Below are 21,405 nucleotides of genomic sequence, written 5' to 3' on the forward strand. Positions count from 1 at the left end.
CCAAGGCCAAGCAGCTGCATCCAAGCCTTACATTGCCAAGCACAATGCAAAGCGTCGAATGCAGTGGTATAAAGAGCCGCCACTGGACTCTACAGGCAATCCAGATGACTCTGGGTTTGGCGGTTGCCAGGAGAACGGTACTTGTCTGACTGCATTGTGCCAAGTGTAAAGTTTGGTGGAGGGGGGATTATGGTGTGGGGTTATTTTTCAGGAGTTGGGCTCGGCCCCTTAGTTCCAGTGAAAAAAAACTCTTAATTCTTCAGCAGAGAAGAGATTTTGGACAATTTCATGCTCCCAACTTTGTGGGAACAGTTTGGGGATAGCCCCTTCCTGTTCCAACATGAATGGGCACCAGTGCATAAACTAAGGTCCATAAAGACATGGATGAGCGAGTTTGGTGTGGAAGAATTTGACTGGCCTACACAGAGTCCTGGCCTCAGCCTGATAGAACATCTTTGGGATGAATTACTTCTCGTCCAACATCAGTGTCTGACCTTACAAATGTGCTTTCACATTCATGTCAAAAATTCCCATAAACACACTCCTAAACCTTTTGGAAAGCCTTCTCAGAAGAGTTGAAGCTGTTATAGCTGCAAAGGGTGGGCTGACATTATATTAAACCCAATGGATTAAGAATGTGATATCACTCAAGTTCATATGCGTGTGAAGGCCGACGAATGAATACTTTTGGAAATATAGTGTAGATATAGATGTAACATCATTATGCTAGTTATAGTGAACTATGCTGCCTGTCAGTGCACAAAACAACAGAAAGGGACAGTTAAAACGGACGTTAAGAAAGCTCTGAGGTTGTCTTTGAGCTGGGGCAGAATTAAGGAAATTTTGTCTAGGATGTTTCTGTACCTCTGTTTTCTTATCTGGAGTTAGGATAAGATGATGAACTTAAGAACTGTTGTTCTGTAATAGCTTCTATCCTAAATTCAGTCCTAACTGAAGTTGTCGTGTTAACTAAACAGATAAGTTTTCAGACTTAAGATGTGTCTAAGACGTAATACAGCCCAATTGAACATGCAGTTGGGAAGTGATTATGAAGATTTTGAAGTTAAAAAAGCATATTGTGAAACATTGTGACGTAATTTATCACAATAACAATAAATATTTTCATAATGCTTTGGACAGCCCTGGACTGGGTTGAACCAGGTTTGTGTGAGTTTATGCTTAAGTCTAGATATAAAATCTTAAATTCTTATTTAACATTTGTTAGTTTCAAACTAACCTTATTCTAAATTTGGTTGCACCACGAATCCGTAAGTCAAGTTTAACCAGTAATGACTACCTAACTTGTTAGTCTCTAACATGGCTATAACACATTCAGAACCGACCGGTAAACCCAGTGCCATGGAAACACAACAGCAGTTGGCTCTGACTTTCCTATGGCCAGCCTAGAAGAGAACAATGTGTACAGTTTAAACTGATAAAATCTATTATCTATAGCCACTATATTTATTCTTTAACATTTCTTTAAAAACAACCAAATATACGGCTTTTCAAATGACTATTTCTGGCTGACCGACACAGCAGGATCCTCAGTTTAGCTATTTGTGCAGCTGCTGAGTCTCACTGAGCTGGAGTCTGTTCAGTTTCATGCTCTTAATTAAAACCAGGGTGATGAGTAAAGATGTGAGTAAAATCGCAGTGTATAGTGGTTAGAATTGTATCTTAGTTAATCAAAAAAAAGTTTGTTCGTTTACTGTGGTTTCTGGTCTATATATACTGTTGTTATTATAGGACTCCTGCAGTAAATCATGCATACAAAAATGTTGAAAAGCTGCCATTGGGAATTGACATAATTTCTGTCTATATTCAGATACAGTTGGCAGACACTCTAGTTGGCATATGCAACATAGTTGTGCATTAATAGGACAGTCAATAAAAATGTGAAGGACAGGAAAATTCATATCCAATTATATTTTTACATTTCATTTTCAGCATCATGTTTGTAACAACAGGAGAAGCAGACAGAGAGATTATGAATGTTAATATCTTATCAGACATCCCTTTTTTATTTAATATAAACTTTTGGGCTTCAGTATGTTCCATGTGTCTTCTATTTAGGCTTTACAAATGACTCCAACTAAACTTTAAATGCATCCAAAGTGGTCTATATTATACATATGTTCATTTTGCCCTGATAAACTGAATGGGTCTGATAAATAAAGCTTTTTAAAAGAGACCCCTTGAGAAACATTTACTCATAAAACATGTTAGAGGTTCAGAGTCAAGCAAAACAGTACAAATCAATCAATAAAAGCTGGCTTATTGTTGAAATACAGGCTACTCTTTTCTCACAGGGAAAATGGAAGCTGTCTCATCCACCTGAGCCTGTGGGACCTCAGATATCACCTCCACCTGTTCCTGATTTCTTGGACCGTTTGGATGAGCTGTCTACCAAAAGCACAAGCGCCACCACATGTGCACGTCTCAGCGGCTGTCCAGAATGAGAACTGAAAATCAGTGCCCCATAGGAGACTCTTTTTCCTATGTCCCGTGTCAAAACACTTGTGCAGATAACTTTGCTGAGATGCACAGCACAAGTCTGGGCTCCATCTCTAGTTTCTGCTCCCCTGGCCTTTCTCGGTGGAGACATTTTGGATATATCAGCGTGCTCCACCCTCATGTTGATGTCTGCCAAGGGGATAGTCGACCTCAATAAGCCCCTGGAAAGTGCCTGTGTGTTCTTGGCCCTTCTAGTTTAAAGGTATGTAGAAAAGCAAACACAGTGTTTCAGGATTTCATAAGCTGATATGAGTGAACAAACCTAGGATATTTTTCAGTAGAGCTCGTAGAATTGTTCCAACAAAGAGCTTATAAAAATATAATACAGTGCTGACCAGCTTCACAATGCACATTAATCACATAAGTACTAACACGGTAGATGATCTAGTGAAACCTAACATGCGAATACATGACGTGAGAAGTAACACGGTGCACTCAATCAAGGAATGAATAAAATTACAGAAGGAATTTAGTGAGATGGTCTTGAAATGGTTTGTTTTGTTAGGCAGAGATCTGTAGTGCCTCTCTGAGGGAAACAGCTGAAAAATATATTGAATGTGTGGGGTCATAGAAAATTCGCTTTGCTCTTATTACTGCTCTTTTGTGATGGAGTGATCGAATTTGTGTCAAAAACTTAACTATAGTCAACCAACAGAAATCTTTAGAACTGCATTCTTACAATTGAACCATAACCCATAATTACACTGTTGTATGTGTAACTAAAGTCATTCAGGGTGGTTTGATGTTGTATGTGCTATTCTAGAGGAACTTTTTGGTGAATTCCTGATATTTGTTCATGTATTTGATTAGGCATGATAGGAATCAGACCTCCAAAGCATTTAATGACTCAAAAAAGCTGCTTACAGAGTGTCTCTTACAGTGACTGAAACATTGTTTTATGATGATTTTGAGAAGGTTTTGGCCTACAATGTATTTTCTGACTACATTACATGGGGGTACATGTAGGGTATTGTTTGTAGGCTACTATTTTATGATTATCAACATTATATACAGCATCAACACTCAGAAGACATGTTTAGGTTCACTGGTGGTTTTGAATAGTAAATAAAATTGCAAAACTATAGCATTATAGGTGTCATGATCATTACTACAGTAAGAAATTGATTCATCAATAAGGTTTTCTACAATAACACATTTCATATCAGGATGATTTTGTTTACTTAAAATAGAAAATATGCTGGAATTCCCCTTTAATTGCTGAAAAGGTGTCACAGTAAGTGAAGGCGACCGCTAACATCAATATAAGGTTACGCATAGGCCATACCTTTTAAATGTACTTCAGTTTATGAAGTCACATCGATGATGAGGCCAAAACATTAGCATTTTGACTAGTAGGCCTTCATCATGGCAGAAATGAAAATTAATGTTAGGTGATATTAATAGACCTATAATCAAAATCATTCACATGATCTGATTTAAAATTTTAAAATATAGATGTAAGACAAAAGGAATAAGGCAATCCCATAGTCTAAAGTATGTTATGGCACATAAGACACAGCAGATTTTATTTGTTATATTTTTGTTATACACTGAACAAAAATATAAATGCAACACTTTTGGACTGGTTTTCTGACCCCCCCGGGCCCCCCCAACCACCCCCCCCAATACAGTAAAACTGCACATTTTAGAGTGGACTTTTATTGTGGCCAGCCTAAGGCACACCTGTGCAATAATCATGCTGTCTAATCAGCATCTTGATATGCCACACCTGTGAGGTGGATGAATTATCTCGGCAAAGGAGAAATGCCCACTAACACAGATTTAGACACATTCATGAACAATATTTGAGAGAAAACAGCTTCTTGTGTACATAGAAAAACTCTTAGATCTTTGAGTTCAGCTCATGAAAAATGGGAGCAAAAACAAAAGTGTTGCGTTCATGTTTTTGTTCAGTGTATTATGTTTGTTTTATTTGTGTGTAGCCAAGATATGTAGCATAGTAGACAAATAAATTGAAGATGAGGGTCTGACTCGCAGTCTCCGCTCTAATTCATCTCAAAGGTGTTCCGTCAGGTTGAAGCAGGCCAGTCAAGATCTTCCACACCAAACTCACTCATCCATGTCTGTATGGACCTTGCTTTGTGCACTGGTGCGCAGTCATGTTGGAACAGGAAGGGGCCGTCCCCAAAATCTCTTGGTCTGCTGAAGCATTAAGAGTTCCTTTCACTAGAACTAAGGGACTGAGCCCAACTCCTGAAAAACAACCCCACACAATAATCATAATAATTGGTACACTTGGCACAATGCAGTCAGACAAGTACCGTTCTCCTGGCAACCACCAAACCCAGAGTCATACATTGGATGGCCGGATGGAGAAGTGTGATTCGTCACTCCAGAGAACACTCCATTGCTCTAGAGTCCAGTGGCGGAGGTTTTCACCACTGCATTTGCCACTTTGCATTGCGCTTGGTGATGTAAAGCTTGGATGCAGCTGCTCGGCCTTGAAAACTTATTCCATGAAGCTCTCTACGCTGCTCTTGAGCTAATCTAAAGGCCACATGAAGTTTGGAGGTCTGTAGCGATTGACTCTGCAGAAAGCCTCAGGTTCTGCTGACCCAGCTTTGTCATTTTAAGTGGCCTACCATTTTGTGGCTGAGTTGCTGTCATTTCCAAATGCTTCCGCGTTGTTACAATACCACTGACAGTTGACTGTGGAGTATTTAGTAGTAAGAAAATTTCACAACTGAACGCCTGAATTCAATGATTTGGATGGGTGAGTGAAAACTTTTTGGAAATGTAGTGTATTTGAGGGATAGATGTGGATTTTGTACTGTGAAGGGCTAGTGAAAGTTAAACTAAAAAGGGGGTTGTTTAATGGAGGCAAACGTGAATATAACAGCACTTGTGTCCCTGTCAAATGTCTGACCAACCAAAGAACGCAAAGATCTCCCACTTTATTATTTGGTGTACTTCAACAACTGCCAGTAACTTATTCAGAGATCATGAAAATTTCAGGGAGGGGCCAAAACCAGAATTTAGAAGCTTGTGAGGACTGGTCTTACACACTAAACACTGCAGCGTCATTTGTACTTTTGATATTGACACCTCTGCTCTTAACCAGGCCATTTTTGCTCATGTCCAATGCCCCTTTCCTCACCAAACCATCTGCTGTTATGCAACCACTTGTTTCAGGTCATAAGGGAATGGCCTGATACAAGCACAGGAGTTAAGAGTTTGTTTTTCTTTCTGTCTGTCTCTTTACCAGGCCCTTCCAGCAGCTCCACAGACAGGGTCCCCTGATGCATAAAGGTCACGCTGAGGCTGACGTGAGTAGATGTCTTGTGCATAACTTCTCAGATGTCTTCTACAGTTGTACAAGATGTATGATTGTGTGTGTGTGTGTGTGTCTTTCTTTCTTTCTTTCTTTCTTTCTTTCTTTCTTTCTTTCTTTCTTTCTTTCTTTCTTTTGCTCTCTCTCTCTCTCTCTCTCTCTCTCTCTCTCTCTCTCTCTCTCTCTCTCTCTCTCTCTCTGTGTCTCTAACATATATATGTACACACACACACACACACGCACAGTCATCAACAGTTAAAATGCATTGTATTATAGGTGAACATTTACATTTTGGCTAATAATCAAGTCACTTTCATGCAGATACTTTTGATAAACTGTTCTGAGTAGATGATTTTTACACTGTCTGTGTGTTGATGTGTGTGTACAAACTTTAGTGTTACTAAAAGAAATCTTTGTCATGGTGTTAGGTAAGGTGGTGGTGTTTGTAGAACCGATGTTTTATGAAATTAACTTAATGTCCTTTAAAGGGAACAAACCTATGTAGTTACCCTTTAAATGTGCAGAAATGTCTTCTCTGTAGAAAAAGTGTTGATTTATTTTCACAAGAAAACATGAAATGTGACCACGGGTGCCCAAACATTTTCATACGACTGTAGCTTGGTAACATTGCAAGACTCACGCCAGTAGACTGGCGTCTCTTCAGCAAAGGAAAGCACCAGTGATGATAAAGTATGGATAATGATAACTGATAATTATGTTGTGGCTGGTCATTCACATTATAATTTCACACTTTATTCCACAAATGAATTATTAATGCAGTGAGCACAAGAAGGCTTAAACTCTGCTGCAGGCTGTTTCATATTGTTAGGCTATGGATCAGTGGAATATGAAGGCCTTTGCAATTTAAAACTTTCAAAGTACTAGTAATGTCAGTGAGGTGCCTCAAAGGTATGTCTTCAGTACATTTAGTTAGCAAACATAGTTGTAGCAGGTTCTATAGCAGGTATGTTTTTAAAATGCATTGACGTACAAAGTATTCATAAGTTATTTTGAGTGTGTGTGTCTTGAAGGGCCCTTAGTCCACACCAAGCAAACCATGACCCACCAAAAATGCATCAGAGCATGGTCCCACTTTAAATTGTCGCTAACAACTGTAGTTACATGTGAACATATGCAACAACAATGTAACTAATAATGATTTAGTCACTTAAAGGTGGATTGCTTATGTAATTACACATGTGTATCAACTTCAGCTTTGCCTTATGTAATTACACATGTGTATCAACTTCAGCTTTGCCTTATGTAATTACACATGTGTATCAACTTCAGCTTTGCCTTATGTAATTACACATGTATCTTAATAGTTGTAACAGCTTATTCTCTCTTGTAATTCCAAAGGGTAATAATGAAAAGGTAATTACATTTGTAATCAGACTGGAACAGCATTTTTTTTCTTAGCAGTAAAAGGAAGTATCTAATAACATACATTAAAACATTACTCACACTGTATCTGCCAGCTTTTCTAACATTTAGCTAGTGCATATGTTGCAAGTGCTGAGACACTATCCAGTTTCAGCTTTAAACCATTCTGTAATGTGACAGCACAGCAGACATCCCTTTATCCTAACATGCAGCACATTTAAGAGATTAAATGTGTGGCTTTACCCCCCAAAGCAATGGCTGTATTACCACCCCATTATTACACAGTACCTACATATCAACTACACAGGAACTGTCCACTTATTTTAAAGTGTAACTTTAACACTACACTAGACAGTTCCTGTGTAGAAGATACACTTGCGTAATTACATGCAGCAAAACTGAAGTTGATACATATAATTACATAGGCTGTAATTCTGTAATCCACCTGTAACATTTACTAAATCATCTAAATCAAATTATACACTGTAATGTATAATAATATGTATTAAGAATATTGTTGAGTTGAAGCATGAAAATAAGAGTGCTTGTATTCCTTCCAAATTTCTGACCAGTCAAAGAACGCAAAGATGACTTGCGTATATTTCTTGATGTACTTCAACAATTGCAGCGTGAAACTAATAAGACCAAATAAAAAAGATAAAAACCCAAACTTTGGTGCAGGCATTAGCAAACAGCCTAAGGCCCAATCCCATTTCACCCCTTGCCCCTAACACTTAGCCCTACCCCTCCGTTTTGCACGTTCATGTCTAGGGGTAGGATTGTCCCGATTTGTTGAGATGGAGGGGTAGGGTGAAGTGTTGGGGCTACATGGCCCTCCAAATGGAGATTTTTCAGAGGAGCACTACAAACGGAGTGTTATGAGAAAATTCCCAGAATGCTATGCAAATCATTGGAAGATGACTGCACAAGCGACTAAAGAGACACATAAATCTAAGTATTGAATCACAAGGCTCATGCTTTCAGTCTCCTTCAGATAAATGTCAAATATCAGTGTGATGTACCATTATTGCTGTAGAATGGAGACAAAGCAGGAAAACACGTCCTGATTGTTTTTTCCAGGCTGTATTAAATGTGATTCCCCTGTCCTGTCATGTGACAGACAAGTGAGATCACCACAGCTGGAGGCGGCATGTTGGAAATGTCTGGAAAACCTCGCCGCTGACGAGAACTGGTGACGTATCTGGTTCTTGAAGGGTTGTCCCATTTCATAGGGGGAAGATTTCAACCACTACCCCTTCAATTCAGTTTCAAGGGGTAGGGGTAAAAATAAGAAATGGGATTGGGCCTAAGTATATGAAAACAGGCTTAATCACACTCCTGGTCTTAACCCAGCCTTTTTGCCCATGCCAAACATCACCTTTATCACCAACTTGTTTCAGGGCATAAAAGAATGGCCTGACACAACCACAGGAACTAAATTACACCCTGTCCTGATTCCAGGCTTTTAGTTTTATTTTTTGACTTAAAGCTATTGTGTAAAAATGGGTCGACTTTCAGTAGAAAAAAAACTGAGTTCAGCTTCTTTTATTATAAGGGTTTTAAAAGACAGTTACAGCTCTCATATGATACCCACGTTTTGAATGTAAATTATGAAATATGAAAGTTATAAAGAATATGACAAAGTGCGTTTTGGAACCACTGGTGGTCTCAAGGAGTTTAAGAGGTTATTTAAGAAACACAGGTGGATCTAAAGGACTGTGTTATACAGTTATGGGCAAATTTGCATTGTTTGTATTTTAGGTTGAATGTTTTTAGTGCATTTACCACATGAGTGTATCACAGCTACCTCCATTGTCCTCTGCTCGGAACAGTGACTACCATTTTCAGTCTCCAGCATCAAAGTGTGACTTTGTGAGTCATTTGTAATCATTGGCCATCGGACTGATGATATAATAAACGGTAAAGTTCAGTTGTTCACCTCATTATCAGCATCTAGCCATTACATGCATTTGTGAGATGTACTACCATGTTTTAGATGGGTAGATGCTGTTATTGACCACTGTTGTTCTTGTTAAGCTGGGATCAGCTCTCAGCCCTCCCACTTGTTCTACAGCTGTGCCCCAGTGTGGGGTCCAGCCTCCAATGGCCTGCCTTCCTTTCTTTATTTGAGCTCAATAATGGACAATTAAGCTTTAATTTGACTACTTGTCATGGTAGCAACCAGTGGCGACACAGTCAAACCCCTCAGGGCTTCCTTAGATGTTGGTGTGTGGGATGCTGACTGTGTTCTACTGAACTAAATAGCTTTGTAGTTTGCACGAAATGCTCAGCGATTCAGAGATCTGCTTACTGGCTCCATGTAACTCTGTGGGCTGTGAGCAACACGAGAGCTACCTTTTTAGATGCAAAGCACATCATGTGCCTGGCTTGCAGGCTTGGTATAGCTACTGAAAAATTAGCAGTTGGCTACTAGCTACTTTGTAGCTAGCTACAATTAAAAAAAATAGTGCATACTTTTTAGCCACTTTTTGGAGAGTATTGTACTACTTTTTAGCAACTTTCAAAGCGCGATTGTCAGCATGTTTGTGTATCTCCACTTGACACACCAAACAAGCCCAGCTGATGGTGTGAACAAAGACGCTGCATTTGTCATGTGCCAGAAAGAAACATGTATAGACATGACATTCAGAATCCTTTAAATTTCGACACTTAGCCTTAAAATTCTCATCATTGACTCTGGCTCTGTTAGGAGTGAGAATCAGGCCTGAATAGACTCTCCACTGCTGCAGAGCTGTTGCAGCTCCTCAACAGAACTAGAAAATATCAGAATCCTCCTTTACTGTAAAATCATTATAACACACAGTTCTAACACAGTTTTCACAATAAATGGTCTTAAACACTGGAGTTAATGTAGAACTGCTAGTTCACCAACCTTTAACGCCGAAGACTGACGTGCAGACTGTTGGACACACAGCAAACATGCATAGAGAGCGATTTGAGCAAAGAGAGAGATTTGAGATGAACATCGATAATTTGGAGATGAATGGACTTTGCTATTTTAAGCATTTAGCTGGTTTCCTCGTGTGTGCGTGTGCGTGTGTGTGTGTGTGTGTATATATATATATATATATATATATGTATGTACAGGTGCTGGTCATAAAATTAGAATATCATGAAAGAGTTGATTTATTTCAGTAATTCCATTCAAAAAATTAAACTTGTATATTGTACTCCTTCATTACACACAGACTGATATACTTCAAGTGTTTGTTTCATGATATTCAAATTTTATGACCAGCACCTGTATTTATTTAGTTTAGTTTAGGTTTATGTATGTCTCTCTGGGAGTGTATGCTGCTCTATTTGCTATGTTCCCATGTCAAATGGAAAATTCATGATTAAATACAGCTTTGGGAATCTGATCTCTGTTAAATGTGCTCGAGCCATGGTATGGGTATGACAGGTTGTGTGTCGGTACACATGTGGTGCAAAATAATTGTACACCTTTTAGCTGGACTTCTCAGCGGCAGAGAGGCTTGTCACAGTAACTGCACTACATGACTGATAGATGGGAAAATATGGGAAGTTCTCCAGACATGACTCATTTATGATGTACACATGAGTGAGCCATTGGCTGATGCGATGAAAGAGGCTTTGCTGAATGGAACTTCAAAAAGTCAAACGTCACTATTCCTGCCATGTTTGATAATGCAGGAAATCTTGGTAATGCAGTGCATGTGGCTGGATTTTCACCTCATATTGGCAACAATTTGAAGAAAAGGAACTACTAACAGACATTTACTTTTCTTAAAACATTTGGTTTGTGTTTTTCTTGTTGTGCATTGAACTTATATCTGAAGTGTTTGCATTTTTCCAAGCTGAATGGGCCATTGATACACACCATACAATGGCCCAGATGATTTAACTGAAGTGTGAAATGGGTGAACAGCTGCCTCTCTTAAAAACAACTGATATAACTAGGAGTTTGATAAGGGAGATCTTGACTAAGATCATTGTGAAAGAGGAATGTCCAAGATCTTACATGGTTTGTAAAGACAGGAGTAAGATGTCAAGCTGAGATGGATCTGAAGACACAGACACAAAGTCTGGTGCAGTCGGGGTTCGTGTTAATCATTGTACAAGTTGCTTCATGTGGCTGTAGTGGACAAAGGAACAAATGACCCGAGTCTTTGTTTAAGTCAAGAGCCATAGCCTGTGGCTGTCTTCTTCCCCTTCAGTTACACATTAGGGTGTGAAACACTGAAACACATATGGCCTTTATGGGAATAAGAGCGTGTACAACAATGCCCTCTTGTTTTGTGAGTATGAGTATGTGTCTGTGTGTCTATGTGTGGTTATGTGTAAAAGAGAGAGTAGCAATAAAATAAAGGTCAAATCTTCTGTATCCTCACTGAGAGCAAATTATCTGAATGTTTTAAGCTAAATGACTTGGTCGAACAAGAACTATTTTAACATTTCTGTTCTTCAATTAGAATAAAACGTGATAAGATTGTCAATTTCTCAGTGTAAAAACATTAATTGATTAAAATACACATTTTCTGTGAATCGGCTTAGTTCGCAATTTGAATAATGAACAGTAGGTTTGCGGTATCTGTGTGACCGTGGGCATGCTGACACTTTTGACTGATAGCACAAAGCAATTTCTGACCCATACCTGCACTACTAGGAGATGTGTGCATGCTTGCCCGTGAGTGGAACTTAACAACACATCCGGGGTGTGTGTTGACAAGCAGCAGTAAAAATGCTCACGGCAGAATATTAACACCAGTATTTTGTGGGAAGCCATTGGTAGTGGGTGATTATATTGGTTGGAATTCTTCTAAGATTTTAGTTTCACTGGTATGCCACAAAGATGTATAACACAATGTAGAAACAATACAAATCACACTAACTGTGTCCTCTTTCCTGAATGATTTCTCCTGTTGTGTAGTCAGTTAAAGTCTGATTTAAGGTTGGTCCAGGTCATTCAAGAAGGAGCGAATCTGGAATGGAATGTTAACAGAAATATCAGCTGGTCTCTTGGGGTAATGAGAGCCTTTAGACTTGGTTTAGCTTTTAGCAGAGCAGCTTGCTAGGTGGGCAAGTGTTCACAAGCCCCGCTTCCAGTGCCCCTCCATTAGTCAGCTGTGTGTACCAGTGTCATGATCTTGCTGCCTGTTGCTTCAAGCGAGCTGAGAAATCTGATGAAAACAGACGCCTTTGACAGTGAGAAAAGGCTGTAATGGTTGCTAAACTGAAGCTCAGATTTATTAAATCCAAGAATTAAGTGCCATTAATTCAAGCTCAGTGTGTTGTATTTGTGACACAGAACACGGCTTTTACCAAAAATTTTGGGTAAAATACTAGCCCATCTCACACACACCTGTTCCATATTCATTCATTGATGTGGACTTTTTAAACCCTTTACACTCAGATGTAAGTGCATCCAAATTTGCTCTCCTGTTTGTCTCAAAGACAAAGAGTGTTTTACAGAGCTGGTAACATTTGTGTAACATTTCTGTTATTCGCTTGAATTTAATACGACAGCTGGAAAGAAAACCTGGCTTGTGATTGGTTAACCTTGCCTAACCTTCAAGTTAACCTCAAATTCTTCAGCCATTCCTCTCTCATTCCCCATAATACCCTGAATCATCTAAGATCTCAATGGCAAACCCAACATGTCACAAAGCTTCTTCTTATAATTTCTATCATATTAATGTAGTTCATCCTTAAATTAGAGTCAGCTTCACCAAACTCCTTTTTAAGCTCCTCATTATCATATGTAATTTGCCGGCTTTCCACATCGGGAGGATGAGTCAGGTTCTTTCCCTGATGTTCATTTCATCAGGAAGCAATAGTGGGGTAGTATTGCAGCTTTGATAAATGTTTCTTCACACTGGTTTATGTGCTGCTACATCACATCCCTTCAGGGCTTCCTCCTCTGCGATTAGCAAACTGGCATGAGGATCAAGCAGGGTGGATAACAGTGAAGCCTTCTCAATGGTGAACAATAGAGGGAGGGAGGATGTCAGGAGGGAGGAAAAGAGAGAGCTCCTTGTGTTCTGTTTAAACTAGAAGTACTCTGTTGTAGTGCAGGTTTAAGATGTTGGGATGATGTTGTGATGACCACTCTGAAAAAGTGTCCAGAACAGAATTTTCTCTGTCTGAATTATTTGGCTGACGTCCATTGCATAGAGGGAGCTTGGCAAAGAGTTTGTAATTAAGGGATAAAGTGAAATTACAAAAGATAATTGAATCGGCTCTTTGTGTGCCCAGACGACTTGGACAACCAAAACTGGTCAGTCCTGTTATCTGATGTTGAGATTATAGTCATTACATGTCTCTCAGTGGCACAAGGACAAATTTTGGAGGGTAAATTTTGAACATCTGACAGTTATAGATCACAGTTTAAGTTCAATTCAGATGTTGAACTGTCATTGACTGTGATGTGATTTTACTTGAGGTGAATTACTGTGTTTGTCATAGTGGGTAGAGTAACAGTATTTTATGTTTTGTTGTGGTCAGGGCCTATGGTGGTGGATAGTGTTTCTTGCATACACTTTTTCCAGTGTCTGTTCTTTAAATGATTTCACAATCAGGTTTGCCATACATTCAGCAAAGGTAAATAAAAATTGTACATTTGTCAATAAATCAGCAGTGGCTTGTTTTCTATTTTCTCGATGCATCATTGAATAGTCCTTCCCAATGTAGTGATTGTAATAGTAAGGAAACATAAAGCTGAATCATTTGCAACAGTCAGATCAGTTTTAAAAGCTACAAGTCAAGCAAATTGTGGTGTATTTAAAAAAAAAACCTGTTATTTAAACAAAAATGTGTGATATTTAAACAAGTACATGTTATTTGTAGTTGGCTAATGGCCATGCAGTGCTAATACACAAAGTAGTGCAGTTAGCAGTTTAGCTGAAAGCACTGTTACCCAACCACTCCAGTCAGAGATTTTTTTTCATACAGCTCTGCTTATTTCTGCTTATGCCTTAACTCACCCACCTGAAAAAGAATGAAAAATTGAGCACTGCAAAGAGCCAAATAAAGCTCTTGAAATTGAACTTGCAAAGCAACTGACCTGCATCCAGGCTCCATGCAGAGAGCAGCAGAGGAGGAACCGCAACAGTATTGTTTAGGGGTGAGAATCTCTAGGCACCTCACACTTTGATTCAATTATGATTCAGAGGGCTGATTCAATTATGACGTGATTATAAAACGATTATCGATGCATCTTTGTCACTGTGTCAGTAAAATATCTTCAAGACAGGATGTGTGCAACGTGGCGTGAAAGCCCTGGTTCTCAACGACTGAGAATGTGCATCGAAAAACTGTCAAATACTAAAACGTTGGGGAGACGTTCTACCTTAAATAGTGTCATGGTGCAGTGGGAAAATTAATAAAACAGTGAAACGTTGACAGACATTTTACAAGAAACTATTCAACTTTTGAGGAAAGGTTTTAGGGCGGAGATGGGAGGAAAGCAGCTATAAAGCTTAAAGCAGAGGAAAGTAAGTCTGTGTTTTAGTTTGTTTTTAGCCTATACTAGGATATGAACACATACTGAGACATATTGGACATAAAATGTTGTGGCTCTCAGGTGGTTAGATTTTTGTTGAAAGAACAAATTCAGATTCAGATTCAGATTCCTTTATTGATCCCAGGGGGAAATTGCAGTTGTTACAGTTGCAGCCATTTATGTAAAAATAAACACTTTACTAATAATTTAAAACGGCTCTTCTTAATATTTGGGTTGTTGACCTAACGTGGCTTCTAATGCAGAGTGTGCTGGTCAGATTTCTTGCTCATCCAGTTGTGTTGTGCAGCACTTCCGAGTTCCACCTTTTGCGTTCCATAAATATTACCTTATAAATTAAAGTTTAGAAAATCAGTTAGCAAGAAACAAGAGGTGTGTATTCCTGCAGGACTCCCCACAATATCTTGCAGCATGGGGCGAATTTTCAGTGCAACACGTGTATGGGTTGAATGTTTTACCATCACACTGCAGGATAAAGCAGGACAACACATATAGACAAATCCCCCTAATTAATAAATAGCCAAAATAGAATGAAAATGATCTCTCAGTAATTGACATATATGAATAATATCTCAAAAATATCAAAATGTAATAAGCTCATTCTAAATAGAAGTTTTAAACTAGTTCTAAAGACGGACATGTGGAAAGTGCTTTTAATGAAGGTGAATACACCACAGTAAAGGCAAGCCTGACCTACGTCAGTGATTTTCAGTCATGACTAATGCAGATAGAAACCAGCCATTTGGGACTTCAGGCAGGTATGGGACAAAACATTTAGGTTGCGGGTGGGAGCAGGATACAGCGCTGCAGATTTTCTGTGGGAGTGGGATGACAAATTCTGGGAACTGGACTGAAAAATTGGTCCCATGCAGAACTCTACAGTGAACCAATTCAGCCGTCCATCTTGAGAAAGTGATCAAGAACTGTACCATCCATGAGAAAAACCAGCATGAGTCTCGGCCTACTGTAGATCCCACCAGAGCTTCTCGATGCTGAGCCTGAGCTTGGCGATGAGAGAGAATTTCAGAATGAGGAAATAAAGATAGTTGGCATGCTATGCACTCCACTTCGTTAGAAGTCTATGCAGTGAGCTGCTGCTCTCTACAGTGTAAGCCGAAGCTCCTGAGGCTCTCTTAAGACACACTGCGGGATACTGTTGGCCCTGGCCGGCTGCCAACTCAAAGTGCCCAGGAGCCAAGGTGAAGGGAATGCCGCTGATTAATTGTCTTGGAGTGATTCCGCGTGACCCCTCTGATCCCTGCTATTGAGAAAGACTTGCTCTGTTCTCATTCTGCCAGAGACACAGCTGCCTGCTTTTGTTGCTTTGCTCTATTACACCTCTGCTTCTCTGCGTCTCTCTCTGTCTCGCTCTTTCTCTCACACATTCACTCACATTGTCAAATTTGTCACATTCTCTCTCTTGCTAACTCATTTTGGTGTTGTGTAAAATCAATTAACAGGGAATAATTTACTCACGGAAAGTTTATGCAAAGGAGATGAGGCATTGTTTGGGGTGAGAAACTGCCATTTATCTGCCATTTTCCCCAAGCGACAAGTTTGATAAGGAGCTGTTTTAAACTTAAACGCTCTTTCATGTGACACGTTTATATGTGATCAGGAAGTTGCACTTGTTTCAGAGGGGGACGTGACCCACGATTCACCACTGACCGTTTTTCTGCTGTGTGTGCAGACGTCTGTGCGTAAATCAAACGGCTGTTGTATTTTGCCATTGCCTAACCTTCTGCTTCTCATATTATCAGTTTATTGTTCCAGTGAGAAACCGAATGTCAAGAGTTTTATGACTGAAAATCAAAATAGTCTATAAAACGATTCTCAGCATATGGTGTTGTCTTAACTCCAGGCTCAGTGACAAAATGTGTTATTGTTGTCAACATCACTGCAGCTCAGACCTTCCTCATGGGGTTTGGGCTAAGCCTTTGAATCAGTGATGTCAAAATTCTGATATCTAGATGAAAAGGTCCTCTGTGTATGACATTCTTCACTGGTAGGCCTTGAAGCAAGTCCCTCTGTACTGTGACTGATCCTTTTGCTGCTGACCTGCTTGTTGTAATGTGAAATTTCCCAAGCGAACCAGCCATGGTTTGACCACATGACGAAACATAAAACACCAACCCTATTCTAACAAGCAAGCATAAAGTTAAACCACTTTGTGGCATAGATCACTGTCACTGACTAGCACTTGAATAAAGGAAAAGTGCTAAGCTGACTTTTCAAAAGACCATAGTCCCCATATGACAAATATCTGTAGTCTTTGCAACACAGTTACTAGTAAGTCATAAAGAGCTTCTATAGGGTAGTGCTAGGTAGTGCTGATATAATCTCTTAGTTCCACAATATTTAATAATATTTATGCTATATGACCAAAACTGTTTAGACACCTGACCAACACACCTATGTGAGCTTAGTTGGACATTCCATTCCAAAACCATTGCCATTAATATAAAGTTTGCCCGACATTTGTGGCAGCACCAGCCTTCACTCTTGTTGGAAGGCTTTTCACAAGATTTTAGACTACGTCTGCAAAAATTTGTGCCCATTTAGTCAAAAGGACATTTGTGAGGTCAGGCGGTGATGTTAGATGAGGAGGCCTGGCTCATAATTGACCTTCCAGTTAATCTTAAAGGTTTTCAGTGGGGCTGAGGTCAGGGTTCTGTGCAGGACACTGGAGTTCCTTCACATCAAACTCATCAAACCATGTTTTTATAGTGCTTGCTGGGACACGGTTATGCTGGAGCATTAAGGAACCTTCCCCAAAGTGCCACATAGTTTGAAGCATTTAGTTGTCTGAAATGTTTTTATATGCTGTAGCATGAACATTACCTTTCACCTGAGCTAAGGTGCCAAACCCATACTCTGAAAATCAGCTCAGATCGTTGTCCCTCCTCCACTAAACTATGACTCTCCAGATTCATCCATCAGACTGGCGCATAGTAAAGTGTGATGCATCACTTGAGAACATGTTTTTGGTGCTTCAGAGTCCAGTGGTGTTGTGCTTTACACCCTTCAACCCTTTAAAAAGAAATGGTCCCTTTGTGAGACCACAGCCAGTTATGGCCACGAGTCCAGGAGAGCACAATTGGCCTTGCTTTCTGGGTGAGTAGAATGACCATCTGCCTTTGATCTCTCATGACTCAGCGTGATGCTAGCCAGCTTTGGCATCTGTTAGATTAACTAACAGGGTTGGCAGTTAGTGTTTTCCTCCTAGTGTGTTGAGCTGTCCAATGATGCATGTTTAGCAGCAGTTTAAGAACATGCAGTGGTGCTTAATCTGATTGGGAAAAGACGTATGCTGTCATTCACCCTCCTAGCACTGGTAGCATTGTGAGACTGTGGGAGATCTACCTAGTGGGTGGAATGGGACGTGACTAAATTGGGGAGAAAATGGGGAAAAATAGCCAACAGAAATATAAGACACATGAGTGTCTACCCTACCGTTCATTTACCAAGTGAGGACAAAAGTTTCTCAGAAATCAGTTTTTTGTGTATTTCTGCTGGCATAGCAACAGGGACACATCTCTCAGTACCGCTAAAATTGGACACAGTGTGCCACAGAGTAAAAGTGCAACGTGGCTCTTTTACATCACACCAAATACTGTTATGTTCTAATAGATTCCACTCTCAGCCAGTTACCCAGGAGTGCGGGATGGATGACGGGTCCATGAGTATAGAAGCACAGTAGTATAGACAATAAATTGGCCAGGTGTTGCAACTACAGTCATGTTTACATCCCTTCTAAATAGCTATAGTAGGTGTAGAAGGCAGGATTCTCTGCATCTTTAAACCCCCTTAATAATCTCTCTTGTAGCCTTTCTTCCAGTAGGTAAGGTCTATTATGCTTTCATCAGTCACCACTTGAAATAGGAAAGTATACAAGCAAACAAAACACAGTATGTGCCATACTGACCAACCCTATATTATCCTTCTTGTTATTACTATTATTGTGGTGATGATGGACAGCAGTAAACACTGTGTGAGCTGAACATTTGATTTGCTTGGCATTGTGACTGGGAAGCAAGCTAAAGCATTTGGAGCTGTTTACCAGTTGAAATCAAATCATAACCTTTTTTTTCAGGACTGAGACCATCTAGTGCATTTTTGCAGTGGAACCCAACATACAGTGTGTTTGAATACCAACTGCAATATGGTAGTTCTACTTATTAGGCACACTGTTAATGCAGCTACAGGATGAGAAACTTGTAGTAGTGCAATTTCAACTTTTGCGTTTTAAGAGAGAAATGATGTTCTTTGTACAAAGACATCAAGGAGGCCACTGGCTGCCTTCTAGCACTACGTTAATCACATACACTCAAACACACAGAGCACAGAAATCTGGAGAGAGGGCAGCCCTGCACTCAGCTGCCTCCTGCCGAAGGGCCAGATGCAGCTGAACTGTAATTGCATTGGGGATGAAGGGGTCTGACTCTTATTATGCTCTCTCTCTCTCTCTCTCTCTCTCTCTCTCTCGCTCGCTCGCTCGCTCGCTCGCTCTCTCCCTCCCCTGGCCGCCCATGGCCAGAGTAGAGCTCCTTGTCCCTGTTATTGAGAGCTTCTTTTATGTGATGCATGCCTTGCCAATCATTCACCAGTAACTGCTCATTCCTGCTTTAATTCACTTTCTCAAATTTCCCTTTTTACTGCCTTACACTTATTTGTATGTCTTCAGTTGAAGATTTAGAATGTCGATGTTCAATTTCTGTGTGCTGTTGAAAATGTATTCATCACAAATCCTGGGTACTTTTGTCTTATGACAGATCTGGCCACAGGATTCAGAGTAAAAGTTTACTTTTACGTTCACTGTTGCGCTGGCCATATGATTTCAAAGTAGACACTAACATTTATGTGCTATAAGACATAAGAAATAAGACAAATTTGCTATTACATAAAATAAGCCCTTTTGTTTGGTTTCTGTTTCTTTTTTGTTTTTTTTTGTTTTTTTGACTGCCATTTTTGACTGTATAGTAGAGTAGGTCTAAATCATTTGAAAACTGGAGTATTTCTTCATTGTGTTGGTGTGTGTTAAACTGTTAAATTAATTGTATAAATAAATCAATTGTAGACAGAAAGTTTATCTTAGATCGAATATGTGATTTGGTGATATATAGATAATGTAAAATTTTAGATGGTGTAGTTGTTGAATCATAGGTTTATGCAAGGCTTCCATGTCACCTTACCTCAGAGCGCAACAGACTGCACCACTCTTCATGTGGACAGTGAAGCTAGGAAAGAAATGCAAGAAGGCTTTAAATGATTTAGAGCAATAAAAATAGGAGAAAAAAAGGGGCTCAGCACAAATTGTGTGATAACCATGGTATACCATGGAAGCATAACACATTTGGTGTGTCTAGTGGAGCCAGTATGAGCTGAACCACTTGGTAAGCATATGCACAGATCAGGCATAACATTCCGACTGCCTCCTTGTTTCTACGCTCATTGTCCATTTTATCGGCTCCACTTACTGTATAGGTGCTCTTTGTAGTTCTACAATTACAGATTGTAGTCCATCTGTTTCTCTGATACTTTGCTAGTCCACTTTCACCCGGTTCTTCAGTGGTCAGGACCCCCATGGACCCTCACAGAGCAGCAGGTATTATTTGGATGGTGGATCATTCTCAGCACTGCAGTTACACCGACTTGGTGGTGGTGTGTTAGTGTGTTGTGCTGCTCTGAGTGGATCAGACACAGCAGTGCTGCTGGAGTTTTTAAACACTATGACTACTCACCGACACTCTATAGACCCTCCTACCTTGTCAGTCCACCTTGTAGATGTAAAGTCAGAGACGACAGCTCATCTGCTGCTGCACGGTTTGTGCTCGTCATCCTCCAGTCCTTCATCAGTGGTCACAGGACGCTGCCCATGGGACGCTGTTGGCTGGGTATTTTTGGTTGGTGGACTATTCTCATTCCCGCAGTGACACTGAGGTGTTTAAAACTCCAGCAGCACTGCTGTGTCTGATCCACTCAGAGCAGTGCAACACACACTAACACACCACCAGATCAGTGTTAGTGCAGTGCAGTGCTGAGAATGATCCATCACCCAAATAGTACCTGCCCTGTGAGGGTCCATGGAGGTCCTGACTACTTAAGAACAGGGTAAAAGGGGGCTAACAAAGTATCAGAGAAACAGATGGACTACAGTCTGTAACTGTAGAACTACAAAGGGCACCTATAGAGTAAGTAGAGCTGATAAAATGGGCAATGAGTGTAGAAACAAGGAGGTGGTCATAATGTTATGCCTGATTGGTGTTTTGCCAGACGAACCACTAAAAAGTACTTCAAATGTTATTGTTTTTAAGGGTGGTTTGTAAAGAGTATTGGAGCACTTGTTCAGACATATTATTCGAAGCCTGTAAAGTGCTGTTTGGGCCAGACCTACTGTACAGTATTTTGATACTGTACATAATTCAAATACATAATCAGTTTATGCAGAGAATATAACTCAGATGAACAGAAAGGCTACCTAATATCTGCTGATCTATTATAGCTGGTTCTTTAGTGGCCATAAACTACCCAACATAGTCAACATCAATTTAGAGACTCTTACTTAGATATTAGTTCAAGTACTAAACCATTTGTTGTGCTAATTTCTCTGATTTGTGCCATTATGATACCTTTTTCTCTTGAGAATACTTTGCTCTTGTCTGTTTTCCTATTAAACTAACTTATTTACTCATCTAATAATACAAGTGTCAAT

The 21,405-nt window shown here is 39.8% G+C and overlaps 1 long non-coding RNA gene across 1 annotated transcript in view; it reads left to right on the forward strand.

Moving 5' to 3' along the window:
• The window catches only part of LOC108434744, a 263,953-nt gene that overhangs the window by 901 nt on the left and 241,647 nt on the right, over positions 1-21,405 (forward strand). The window contains exons 2-3 of the long non-coding RNA XR_001858392.2: positions 2,313-2,719; positions 5,744-5,804. This is a non-coding gene — a long non-coding RNA (uncharacterized LOC108434744). The remainder of the gene's footprint in view (positions 1-2,312; positions 2,720-5,743; positions 5,805-21,405) is intronic.

This window comes from Pygocentrus nattereri, chromosome 12 (assembly GCF_015220715.1).
Source record: "Pygocentrus nattereri isolate fPygNat1 chromosome 12, fPygNat1.pri, whole genome shotgun sequence".
In the NCBI taxonomy this organism is placed as follows: Eukaryota; Metazoa; Chordata; class Actinopteri; order Characiformes; family Serrasalmidae; genus Pygocentrus; species Pygocentrus nattereri.